Source organism: Pholcus phalangioides, unplaced genomic scaffold (genome assembly GCF_987345545.1).
Source record: "Pholcus phalangioides strain wild (caught in Gottingen) unplaced genomic scaffold, Ppha-v1.0 ptg000040l_1, whole genome shotgun sequence".
Classification (NCBI taxonomy): Eukaryota; Metazoa; Arthropoda; class Arachnida; order Araneae; family Pholcidae; genus Pholcus; species Pholcus phalangioides.
Window position 1 is genome coordinate 1,383,054 of NW_028301626.1, and position 14,223 is coordinate 1,397,276.

The 14,223-nt window shown below is 38.9% G+C and overlaps 1 non-coding gene across 1 annotated transcript; it reads left to right on the forward strand.

Moving 5' to 3' along the window:
• Positions 1 to 215: 215 nt before the first annotated feature.
• TRNAL-AAG (transfer RNA leucine (anticodon AAG)) lies at positions 216 to 297 on the forward strand. Its single transcript has one exon. It is a non-coding gene; the product is annotated as a tRNA-Leu (tRNA).
• The last annotated feature ends 13,926 nt before the right edge of the window (positions 298 to 14,223 follow it).

Here is a 14,223-nt window from a genome sequence, read left to right on the forward strand (position 1 = left end):
AGCTGACATGAAAAATGATTGTGCTTTTCCTTTTCTTCTCTCCCATGAAGTGAAAGGGAAGCGAAGGAACATGGTTTTTTTATTCGCTATTAGATATCCGTTTTGGAGCTCTTATCATTTTCTTTTTACCCGATAAGAAACTTATCCAAGCGAGGTTATATTGTTCTTTGCATTGGTTACGATTTGTGTTCTTATCTTGAACGGTATCGGAACGTGGTAGCGTGGCCGAGCGGTCTAAGGCGCTGGTTTAAGGCACCAGTCTCTTCGGAGGCGTGGGTTCGAATCCCACCGCTGCCATTCGCTTTTTTTTCATTAATTTTCGCAGTTTCCGTGCTGCTGTGGTTCAGCGGTTCTCAACAGGTGCTCCTTGTGGTCTCTCCCGGGGCTCCGCGGCTGCTCAAGGGAAATGAAAAAAAAAAAAAAAAAACCAGTAAAATTAAAAAAATAATAATTATAAATATTTTTAAATAGTAATAATATAAATCGGTAACTTTGATGAATAATGTTAAGAAATGGGCCTACGGGGCTCCGCCATAGAATTGTTTACTGGAAAGGGATCCGCTAGTCGTAAATGGTTGAGAAGCGCTGCTGTGTTTAGTGGTCAGTTTTTTTATACAGTATAACCATGATTTCACGATAGTCCGCGGATCGAGAAAAAATATCGTTGTACAGGGATCATGCCCCCCCCCTCCCCACAAGGGCATGGGGTCTAGTCCTGGGGGCCCCGGGACGATTCTTTCCGGGTTTTTTTTTTTAAATAATAAATTCATTATAGAGGGGCACTTCAAAACTTTCAGACTAGGGAAGCCCCCGGCTGTAGGATGTGGGGGGTCGTGACAGAGGGATTACTGTTACATGGAAAGGCAGCAGAGTATAGACTTTTCCAAACAAGACGTGGAAAAATATCGTTGCAGGGGGATTTATCGTGCAATTGATAATCGCAATGTGTTGAAATACATTCTTGGCAATTTATCTAATGTAAGAGCTAAATGAGAGGCGCTTATATAGCAGGGGGGGGGGGTTCTTTTTCAACCATTTCTCGAGTCGTGGGAGCACTGCCTATGCTCATCATTAAAAGAGGAAAGCACTCTTTTCGGCAAGCTTGACAAACGTATGCTTGAAAAGCAGGAAAAGTGTAATCCTTGAATGCAATTTGTGCAGCGGATTGTTTAATTGGGATTAGTTGAATCAAGTGCTGGGGAGCACGAAATCAGACATGAGTTTATGAGCACTCTTGGTGCTTGCAAGTAACAGGTTAAAAATTCCTGTTCATGGGCCCTACATCTTGGAGCAGGCCCCCTAGGCTGGGATCTTTGGTGGGCCCTTCCATAGTTAATTTATAGCACGGGGGAAAAAAAAAACCCCAACAGAAAACGATGGTAACTGTCCCGGGCCGCAGGACTGGAGCCCTGCCAGTCTCATCATTCTGGAGGCCATGTGCCTGGTGGTGGGAATTCGTGGGGTTTTTGCTGTTCACCTATATCGTCAGTTTCTCCTTTATTGACTTTCCCAGAAGTGTACGAGGCAGAATCGACTTTTGGTGGGGCACAAGAAATTTTTTCAAGTAAAATTTTGATTTTTCGAACACTTAAAAAGCATTTAAAATCGCAGAAATTGATTAAAATACACTGCTGGCCACCCAAATTGCAACACCAAGAAAGACAAGAGATATCGCAACAATATTTATTTTATAGATAACATGTTGACCAAGCATCAAATGATTGAATTTATAGACTTCTGTGAAGTGTGGTTCCTGCCAAAATCAGTAGCCAGAGTAGCCGCCATGTAGCCGCCGTTGGAGATCACCGCTGCCACACGCCTCGGCATTGATTCAAAGAGACTTTGGGTGTGTTCTTGGGATACAGCAGACCAAGCAGCTTCCACGCGTTGCCAAAGTTGATCTGGTGTGGCAGCTGGGGATGTAATCTGGGTCAATCGTTGAGCAACCACGGACCACGTGTTTTCTATCGGCGAAAGATCCGGAGAGCGAGCTGGACAGGGAAGCAATTCAATCTGGCGATTGACGAAGAACCTTTGGACAATGCGTGCCGCGTGTGGTCGCGCATGATCCTGTTGAAATATGGCTGTGGGCAAGCCCTGAAGGTAAGGAAGGACAACTGGCTCCAACACCTCGGAGATGTAGCGCTGGCTTTTTAAAGTACCGGCAATGCGTACTAGAGGAGTGCGAGAGTGATATCCAATACCGCCCCATACCATAATACCAGGTGCAAGACCAGTGTGGCGGTACATAACGCAGCTGTTCAGCATCCTCTCTCCACGGTGTCTCCAGACTCGAATCCGACCATCGTGGTGTTGCAGACACAAGCGTGACTCGTCAGTAAAGACAATTTCATTCCATTGTGCCGTCCACATCCTTCTTTCATCGCACCATTGGCGGCGGAGACGTCTGTGGTTCTGCGTCAAGGGTAGACGAAGCAATGGACGTCTTACGGACAGACCACTCTGCTGTAAACGGCGTCGAATGGTACGCGCAGACACTGGATGATGCGGTACAGACTGAATGTGCTGTGCTATGGTTCGTGATGTGGCTGAGCGATCCGTCACTGCCATACGCCTGTCATCACGTGAAGTGGTGCACTGAGGTGGATGCGATCGAACACGTCGTACCCTCCTGCATCCAACGATCACATATCCGCATTACAGTTGTTTGGTTTCGTCCAACACGACTACCGATTTCCCTGAAAGATAATCCACAATCTCGGTAGGCCACTATCCTTCCTCTGTCGAACTCGGATACTTGATCAAAAGATGATCGTTTTTTTGAAAAAACCACAAGAAAAACACAATTGCCGTACTTCAAATCGTCGAAATCTCCAAGCCTTAAATAGCGCTTTGAAGTGGCGCCACAGGCGCGCGTGATGTGTGTCTGCGCTGAAATTCTAATCATTTGCATATCTCACCTCCGCTAATGCATGTTGTAAATTTCTAATTATTTGCATGCTTCCTTCAGGGTGTTGCATTTACGGTGGCCAGCAGTGTAGTATGTAAAAGTTAGTTATAGTTAAAACATTATTTTTTTTTTTGTGAAACTTTTGGTTGGAATTGGTCAGGGGTGCCACGAGCTGTGTTATAATATTCTGATTTCAGACCACAAGGAATGCGATCTTTGGCGATACAACACGCCAAGACCTTTTTCCTGTCTTGTGAATTTACAGTCAAAAAACAAATTCGCAAGTCAAAAACTCAAAAAATACATCTAGAAAATTTAAAAGTCATATCAGCCCCTCTCGCCCCAGACTGAAGACTTATCAGACTCTCCCTCCCATGTGAGTGGGCCCATATCCAGGGCCACCTTAACAGCACTGAAGACCAGGGCGATGTTCTGGGGAGGCCTCCTTACAGTGCTCGAAACATTACCCCCTTACATTCTTACATTACCCTCCCAGGGGCAACTCTGGGGCTTTGCTAAATCAGGTGTTAGGAAAAAAAAATTTGCAGAGGAATATTTGGAAAAAAATGCTTTGTTTGTAAAATTCCAACAATGAATGTACGTGGAAAAAATTCTGGAGAAGACTGGAATTTTCGATGCATATGGCGTATGCAAATCTGCGAGTTTTCTGGGTCATTTCACTGGTGTACCAGATGGGTGCTAAAAAAGTATCTTACACGTGTGAGAACTGTGATTTGAACAGCCCCAGTACCGAAAAAAAACCACTGTACCAAATCGCATTATCCCGGGGGTCCAGCGGGGCGTGTTCCACATCAGTTCGGACTTTGGGCAAACATGACTTTTCTTGGAGCCCCCCTACATACAGCGTTATTTGAGGAAAAGGTGTAAGCAGGGCGAGTGGACAAGAAGGGCCCATGCTCTCAAGGCAATCAAAAATTAAAATACTGTACTTGTTAATACTTCAGTTAAGAATTAAAATATAAAATAAAATAAAATAAAAGTTTTAGAGCCTTCCCGTAAATTTGTGGGCCCTGGCCATGTGCTCCATTTGCTCATGCGAGAAACGAGCACTGGCATCGGGCCGGGTGGGCTCATGCGCTGAGACGGCCTTTCTCTATCCATTGGCTTCGCGAAAGTAAAACGTTTTGGGAAATCCCGATTTTTGGATTAAAATTGATGGATGGAATTGAATTTTAGCAATTCTCGCATCTACATTAATGCCCAGAACTTGGTAATCACATAACATTATTGCATCTAAATACTTATACTGTATAAGATTCGGGAAAAGCCTAATTTACTTTAACCATAATACGCAACCCCGGTCTATCGTCATAGGGGGGATGTGGGGCCTCCCTCAGCATTGAGGGCCCCCACTATAAATTTTTTAACTCTATTTCTGACTCGGAGAATTGAATACAGATATTTTTGTCACTTTTACTCGTAAAGGAATATTATCGGAACTTTATTAATACCCATATCACACCGAAAACAAGTAATTCCAACTGACCTACTAATAATTGCCCACTGCTATATTATACGAGGAGAATATATGAAATAAAGCCGTGATACCATCTTCATATACGACCAGATGGAAGTTCCAGCCTCGTTCGGGAAATGTCTTGCGGCATTAGGAGGCATTGTGCCTCCTAATATGCCTTTCTGAGGTAAAATGCGCATCGAAATTTCCCTCCGTTTTGGAATCATAAATTTTCAAGACATGACCTTGGCAATGGGGCCACTTGAAGAAAAGGAAATGATATCAATAGCCGAGATTGTTCTACGAGATTTTCCTCAAAAGTGTGTCGTTATCAGAATATAACCCGTTTATAACGAAGTAGGAAAAAAACAGCGAAACTATTCGTTACGCGCGAACTTCGTTACATCCGTACCGGCTTGCAAAAATGATGCGTTTAAGCATAATAAAACATCTTTCATGCACAATACGCATCATCCGAATGTTTTGGATTCCTAAGTTTTCAACAAACAGTATGGCTACAACTTGAAGCAATGAATAGCGTTTTGTACCTAGAGGTTTTGTAAATTTAATTTGCACACGATGAAACCCCACAACCAGGGACGGGCTTAAGTATTTTGCGGTCCAGTGCAAAAAAAAAAAAAAAAATTTCGGTCTCTCTGAACAGGTTTTCTAGCACCCCAGGGTGTCCATGGATACTCTGGTGCCCACTGGTGTCCGAGAACGACTGAAAAATTACTTCGTGGTCGTAGAAAAATGTCATTTGGCAATAAATACGGACAAAAGTGTCCGCTTCCCAGTGAAAAATCGTGAGTGCACTAAATTTGAAGGTTTAGGGCTCTCAGTGCTAGAAAACCGATTACAGTGGATCCCGCTTACAACGTTTTTCAAAAAATCGTCAGGAAAACGCTTTAAACGGGAAATCTTAATGAGAATTTGTTAGAGTTAGGACCAAGAAAATAAGTCCTACTAAGCAGGAAACGTTGTAAGTGGGACCGACTGTATCTTTCCCGCCCCTCAATCTCAGAGATTTTTTACCTTGGACTGAATTTTAAGCTATTGGTTTGTTAAGAAGTTGAAGTCGAAATGAAATCAAAGCATTTTTATCCCCTTCTGCGGCCCCAATAATTTAGCGGCCCGGTGCGGCGGCACCCTTCGCACCTACTTAAGTCAGGTCCTGACCACAACCGATGCTCGAATCTAGCAAGAGAATGGATGGTGTGTTTAAGTGAATGTGCACTCAAGCTGTTTTGGAGGTCAGATTCTGAAGGATATAACCTCAGTCTTTTCTTCCTGATAAGGTTTATGGCAAGAGAAAAGTAGGATTTATACATATACTAGAGAAAAAAAGTGAAGCAAAATAAGATTGTACAGTACCCCAAATAGTCTCCTGGTAGAATGTTTTCCAGGGAAAGGAATTATATTAGGTGCAGAAAGTTAAGTTTATACACATAAGATTACAGAGAGCAATATCTGACGATTGAAGCTTATGATATAGTTATTATCTTAATATACGTGTTCGTTATAAGCGGGTTCGACTGTAATTGAACTATAAATAGCAGTTTAGATGGCGATAAAATTTGTCAATTAACAGAAGTGATTTAACTGGCCGAGTGGTCAAAAATTATCATTACAGTAGAACCCTCCATAATAGGAACAGCCGAAATATATTTTTATATATACAAGTACAGTCGACTCCGTTTATAACGTCTTCCCGCTTATTACGACTTATTTTCGTAGTGTCAACTCTAAGTAATTCTCATTAAGGATTTTCATATATAAGGATCTCATTATAAAGCGTTTTCCCGCTTACAAGTTTTGTGCATGACGGTTTTTTGGAAAACGTGTTATAAGCGGGATGCACTGCATATGCGAAACTTGCATACTTGTATATGCGAAATGAAAGAGGATGTGACTGTGAGGTCAGTGGCCAAAGAAATAAGAAGAAAATAATTTGTGTGCTAATAACATGCCTCTCGCATGGTTGGAGCTGATAGGGCTTTAGCAAAGGATCCCCGAGACAATTCTCATGATTTTTTTTTACGAATTTAACATAGAACGAATATTTTAGCCTGGGGATCCACTGAAGATCTCCACCTGGGGACGGGGGCAAATGCAGGATGTAAAGGCAAGGTCCGATTTTAAGGGGTGTCATGACCCTGGCAGTCGAATTTTCAAAAAAACGATTCCCAAAAACGTTTCATTCAATTGAAAATAAAATTCTAAAAATTTCATGTCAATCGGTTTTTTTGTTCCTTCATGACAGAAGAAAGAAATGATGAATTATCAATCATATATGTCTATGATGAATTATCAATCATATTATGATGATGAAAATGACTAATAATAGGAACTATTTTTAAAATATGTTAAATTCAGATTTTTGATATTCATATATATTTTCAAAATTTAAAAATTCATAAAATTGTAACGAATGGTCAGAGTTTTAGATCCCTTTTACTAAATCGTGTCCAATAAACATTTCTGCAAAATTGCAGCGTTTTTGGCGCTTTAGTTTTTTGCAATCTTACGGATGAACTTAAAAACTGCAATCCAAGAAAACCACGTTCTAAGTGTTTTTTTTTCCTTCTACACATTTACACAATAATTCATTACTTGTTTTCCTTTTATTCAGAAAGAACAAAATTAACAGATTAACAGGAAATTTTTGGTATTTTAATCGCAATTGAATGAAATATTTTCGACCCTTGAAGTCATTTTGGAAAATTGACTTCAAGGGTCCTGTCAGGGCCGTCTTAAGGGTATCATGGGCCCCCGGGCCAAGTGGTTTTTCGGAGGCTCTACTTGGTAAGTCCTAGAAAATTTCAACCGGATCTCAACCGATTTGTGAGGCCCCTCTTCTCTTGAGGCCCCCGGGCCGTGCCAGGGTGGGCCCATGCGTTAAGACGGCATTGGGTATTGACACCCCTTAACAAACTTGAAGAGACCTTCAGCAACACCCTCTAGATAAGACACCCCCATCTTATTATAAATAAAGTAAAACAGCTGGGGATGCACATATAGTGCTTATAGGGATTGATTTAGGTTTTCAAGCCCTTTGCTTTCAAACAGCTTTTGCCCCAAATAAATATTTCAAATCAAATCAAATTTATTCATTTTCAACATGCAGAGATTTAACATTAGTTATGTAAAACATATTTTTTATCCAGAGGCTGTGATGCCTGTACGGATGATTGAAAATTTGCATGATTAATTTAATGAATAAAATAATGTATGTTGCTGGTAAGTATATAATGTAAGTGTATAATGTATGTATGTTGATAATATATAAACATACATACAACAGAAAAATCAAGTTTAATGTGCTGCCATCTATTGAGATTAAAAAAGACGAATTCGAGAATTAGGGATTTATGTGATTGATTGTGAGTTATTTTTCTATAAAAAAAAAATTTTCTGCTCACTTATATTCTCACAACTACTCATAAAAAACTGTCAAAATTTATAAAAAAAATAATTTAAAATTACTAATAAACAAGCAATTTTACTCGTTAACAAATTTTTTAACTATACTGATATGTATAATTTTAATTTTTCTTTGCTGCCATCATCAGTAGGGTCATTTCTTGACCTACAAAGCAGGTCGATGATGATAATTAGGGATGATTCATATGAATTATATCTCGCGTCATCCGTGGGGAAGCAACGCTCCATTGTGATGTCATTCTGAGACCTAACAGCTGATGGTAATTTCTCATGCTTACAATGTTAAATTATCCAGGCGTCATGCCGGTGCTAGTTGATGCGAAGTACCGAGAACTGAGCTCTCGTCTTCTTCGCTTCTCTACTCAGGTAGAGATATTGATCATTTTTTTGTAAATTATATATAGCTCTTTATTTATAAAATATTCTCACGAATACAAAACAATATACTACTAGAACCAAACACCAACTCTGGCTAGAACTACTTAATATATGAAGGCGTCTTAACTCTGGCCATATCGCAATTTACTGCCATTAATGAGATGAGTTGGAAGTGAAGGCGCTGTCTATCGGTGGTCGCCTCGAGTTCGTTAGGGAAAATATCTTATCTATATCCTCCCTTGGGTTCGAACCCGGGACCCTGACTAAATGGATAACTTTCGCGATCTGAATTCGAACCTCGGTCTCCAGGTTCATAATCGGATACACTATCACCTACACTAAGTCAACAATATACTGTTAACAGTGTTCAGGGGTTAAAACATCTACCCCATCAGATTACACTTACTTTCAAAAATCCACAAATTGCAAAGTTACCAATGTTTTACAAATACCACGCCACAACAGGCAAATTGCCCAACGAGGTGGCTGACTTAAGAACATCATGGATCCCCGAGCCATTTTTTGGAGGCCCTACCTACTACTGCTACACCACACATGCACCCCGCCCACACCCCCCCCCCCCCAACGAATCGGTACATGCGGGAATGTACGTGTAGTGAAACCTGACTTGAAGTTTTTTGTTTCTCTGTAATGCTTGTTATGTGTAGTGCTGCCATCTGCCACCAGTTTTTCTAACTATGAGTGAAGTGTTATGATTGAATGATTTATCGTTGTAGGACTGTTGCTCTCTGTGGTGAGACTTTTTAACGGGGAGATCGGCTCGCATTTGCGCCTTGAAGTTGGGAACCACAGAAAACCAACTTCAGCCGACCACTGTATTTGTAATTATTAATGAATTATTAAACTGAGCTCCCTTATTTTGTAAAACAGTAGCCTATATAATAGGGTGGATCGAAAAGTATAGGACATTTTTTTTCCCGAAATTTCTCTTGGCTTGGGTGTCTTAGTTTGCGTAATTTTTTTTTTTTTATTGAAATCCATTTATATCTTACAACATAAGTTACAGCATATTTCGCAATATATTTCTATTTAGACAAAAAATGATATGTGTATATACATGAAAACTCCAACAATGTCACCAAAACCATTCAATGTGATTTCTAAACATTTTGAAGTCTTACGTCATCATCGATAGGGAAGGGGTTTGGATGATGCTTACGTCATCAGCCACCCTCTATGACATCTTATCAGGTGATGATCTTATTCGGTGCGCCAAAAACGGAAAAAACCTTTCGATAGTTATTGTCGGCACCTGATAAGTAAGGTTTCATAATTTCCCTTTTGATAAGTCCCCTACACAGAGCCACTTTAGTGATCTTTATATGTTTCACGGATCCTTCAAGTGCTCTGGAAATGTGTCCGGGCAAATACTTCTATAGTCCGTTTCAGGTTAACTTTGCAGTGGAGAGAAAGGTAGAGAGTGCACTCCTTCGTCGCAAAAAATAAAGTTCCCATAATTCGGAGTTTTATGATGATCATTTATACAGAATATTTCAATTTTTTTTTAATGATTTAAAAAAAAATAATGAAAAAATATCGTTTTGAACAGATGTTTCTTCGTTTGAAATTTTTAAATTAGAAAAAAGTATTGGTTACCATTATCCAAAAATCTGTAGCAACCACGACATTTGGGCGCGATATCCTAGAAATCGTCCATACCTTACCGAGGCCGCGCATCGATACATTGGTTAAGAGGCTTTTGTTGCCATAGCAACGAGTGATGAGGCTCCCTCGTAGCTTCCTCTTCACTGCAAAGTTAACCTGAAACGGAGTATAGAGATAGAAGGCCTCTGCACTGTTTGCCATAAACGTCATGCTGACTACCTAGCAAGTTTGCCACATTTTGAAACACAGCACCCTATTTCGTTTCTTCTTTTTTTGTCGTAGAATCTTCCTGATTGGCTCACAAATATCACATAGTAATTGGATGTGGGGCATAGAAATCGCCAATTCTGAGCCCGATCATTTCTTTTCCTCACAACGATGATACTGGCAAGAGCAGGGAATTTTTTTCCTCTATATTCTGAGGGAAAATGAACTACTTACTGACGTCACAAGCAAATTGCGGAGGCCTTCTATCTCTAGGAGGTTTTGGTCCGGGCCGCTCTTAAGTGCTCTGGAACTGTGCCACGTCTCACTCCGTAATTGTGCCTCGGATAAGTACTGGGTAAATAAAATGCCTTAAGTAATCTGGAAATGTTCCGCGGGTAACTTGAATGATGTAGAACCGCACTGGGGGCTGCTTTAGTACTCTACAACTGTGCCAAATGTCACTCAAGGGATCTCTAAATGTGCCACGAATCATTTAAGTGTTATGCAACTGTGTCGCGGGTCACTAAGAGATTTTTGAATGCGAAAGTGATCTTTTGAGGCCTACTTCAGTGAACTGAAAATGTGCCACAGGCCACTTAAATGCTCTGGAATTGTGTCACTGGTCGTTTATGAGATTTGTAAATGTACCGCTTAGTTTATTTTTAGAAAATTAGGTTGTGGGAGGGCAAGCAAACTTTTTGCTGACAGGGAAGGAGGGGGGGCGGGGTCAGAGTTTTTTGCTGACGGGGGGTAAAAAATGGCTAAAACTTTGCTAACGTAATACTTGAACGGCCCTTAACCAGAGATATTTCCCAAAGGCACTGCCGACTGATTGACACCATCATGCCCTTCTCTTCCCACCCATTGACTTCACCTTTGTTACATACTGATTCTGGCATGTTCATGAGGTGGTTCGTAAACCGAAGAATTTCAGTACAAGCAACAACTAATTTTTTTTAAAATAGTATCAATTCCCTTAACACGCCTCCTTCGCAAAGTATTTTCCTAAAATTAACTTTCTAATCTTATGGATGAATTCAAAAACTGTAATTAGAAAATCTCATTAAAAGTGGTTTTTCGTGCATACATTTACACTATAATTCAAGGGTGGCCGACCCGCGGCTCATAATCACTGGCTATTGTAACTATGCATAGTTACTAACCATTTTTGTATGTATAATAAATGGTATTTTTCACATTTAACAGTGATTATGTGAAATTCCCTGCTCGTATTGGTAAATGTGATAAATCGTGAATAAATTATTTGAATTTTACCGCAAATGTTTTGCTAAAGTTCCAGTCTAAGGTGATGGATTCGATTCAGTGACGTTGCTTATGGTTAAAAATGTTGATAAATGTGAAGAAAATATGTACTTATTCTGAAATTCTTCAATGTTTATGCATTTGTATGCATTCATACCGAAAAAGGTTGAAATTTGCAAATGCGCATAATCCGTGCTTTAGTTATGAAAGAGGTCACTCGAACTCCCCGGATAAGTTGTCAACAAAGAGAGGAACAAATATTAATGATACGACGTATAGTAGATGTTTGTGAAGTAGAACCGTCAATCTTCAAAAAGTAATACGTCTACAGATGTCAAGCTCATTTAATGTGGCCATCCATTGGTCATTTTTTTTTCCTTCAGAATTTCAGACCAGGCGAAAAAGGGTGTAGGATGATGACATATAGGCCTATATATATACAAATTATTTCTAACACCCTATGGGCCATCAGGTATAACTGCGCAGTTTTTTTTCCCGCTTTTTTTACTACCGCCCTACTTTCTTGCCTCTTCTTTTTTCACTGATAATGTGATAGAACAACTGAGTAACTTGTTTCGGAGAAGGTTTCCATTTAATTAGAAGAAATTTTTCTAATGGCGTAATTTTCACGATATTTTCTTACAATTTCATATCGAAATAAAATTTTAGAAATATTTCGACCATTGTTAAAATTCGCAATTTTGTTTCTGGAATCACTCTTTTCAATAAATTTGCCCGAAATTATGCACTGAAACACACAAACTCTGTATTCACATTATGTGCTATGACTATTAATTGTTTATTGATTATTTAGAGAGGAGGTCTCTAACCAGGGTTCTTCGAGATTTTAGAGGGCCCGTATATAACGTCAGATTATTTTAGTATTCTTTCACATGTAGTTCCTTTAGAAATCAAGATTCCTAGAAATCAAGCCGGTGTTTATACGAGTCAGTTAATGTTTGCAATTGCAAACGCAGGATTCCCACTCCTTCCTTGACCGAAAACCAGCAAGCATCAACAGGACAAAAAATCACTAATTTATTATTTTCTTTCACATTTAATGAATCTCATTGAATTTGTTTTTTGGACACATCTCGTCAGATTGCAACGAATTTCAATTTTCAGCTCAAACATTGAAAGAAAAAAATTCAGATGAAATTACGCTAGTTAAACGTATTCTTTGATCGAAAACAATCGAAAAATTCTTTGAGAGAGCTATACGATTGATAATATAATTATATCATTGAGTAATACTATTAATATACATACTATGCTTAATAATAAGTAAATTTCTAATTGAGTTGAATTAATCGTAAGAGGTCGCGTGAAAATGCAGTTTTCTTTCAAGGAAAAACACTACGTAAGTTACCGTAAAAATTTTCAAGTCAAAAATTATTTTTTTTAAATCGACGCTATCGCGACAAAAAAATGCTGTCATACGATGCTGAAGGAGCATGTATCCCCTATCTGTATATTCAGAGGAGAAACGATGCTTGTTTTCGAAGATACAGTCGACGCTCGTTATGACAACTTCACGTTATAGCGACAAAGACTAATAGGGTAAGTCCCAAATGTTTTACTTATATAACGACCGTCCCAATCAGGCCCGACCAAACCCTCCAAGTCTCCCCCTCGCTAAGACCTTGCTCCAACTATAACGTCCATTCTCGACGGGACGAAGGGGTCGTTATATCGGGCGTCGATTGTAATACCAAAATTTCTCTTTTATTGCCTATATTGTCATAATCACTGTAGATATGGATAGCATTCTTGATGAGCATGAGTACTTAAGTCATGAAAATCGGTCATTATGAGAGGTTTTAATAACATCATTTTGAAGGAGTAAAAAATACATTATTGTACTTATGGTGTAGATAAGGGTGTGTCTCTTGAGGTGCCCATGCGTTAAGACGGCACTGCCTAAGTACACACAGAGATATGTATCATAAGATCGATCATCAAAGGCTTACTTCTATAACCAAGGATGTCAGTGCAGAAAGTTTGAGAGTATTTTTATTGGATTTATTTTCATCACCAGTGAAAATTGTAAATGTCATAATGAATAAAAAAAACGAAATTTATATGTTGTGAATAGTTGAAATATTTTGGGATTTTTATATAATTTGCGGAATAGGACTATACAGTATATTTGTGTGTAAATTTTGCCTAAATCTATCCGGACAAAGGTACATTCACGTGGCATAGAATAATTGTTTTAAAATACGGAGACACCTTGATATAACAATAATCTGAACCAAAAAATGTACATATCTCGTAGAGGGATTATCATTTTATCGAGAAGCATCAGTTTAGCACTATAGAGTACAAACATTTCTAAAAACATTGTTATACCGAGAATCATTTTAACTAATTTTTCAAAACTACTTTGATTCTAAAGAACATCGTACATAAAATTCGGGTAAGTTGGCGAGAAAGAAAAAGTCACGTAGCCACAGTATTGATTTTTGACTTTCGTCAACTTATACTAAACAATTGTCTTTATACCCAAGCACTAGAGTTTATATTTCTTTTTATGCCAATTTATATTCATTTTTGTCTAGCTTTGCAAATATAATTATTTTTTTGTGTATTTATTTTTAGAATATTTTTCTAAACAATAAGAGAAAGGAAAAGAAACTTTAGCAATATAATTTTTTTTCTTCATGATTAAGGTAATAAGGTGGAAAAAATTAAGAGCAAATACTTTTTTTTAATTTTAAAAACAATCAGTGCAAACAGATTTCATAGTTTGTTTATATATCATGAACTTCGGAAATCTATAAAGAAAATTATTCAGTTGGCTTGACAGGCAAGATATTATGAAGAAAGATGATCAGTCTCCACTCCGTGACATCACGACTCCATTGTGAAGGCGCTCTTATCTATAGGGGGGTGCTGACCCAACACGCGATAAGAG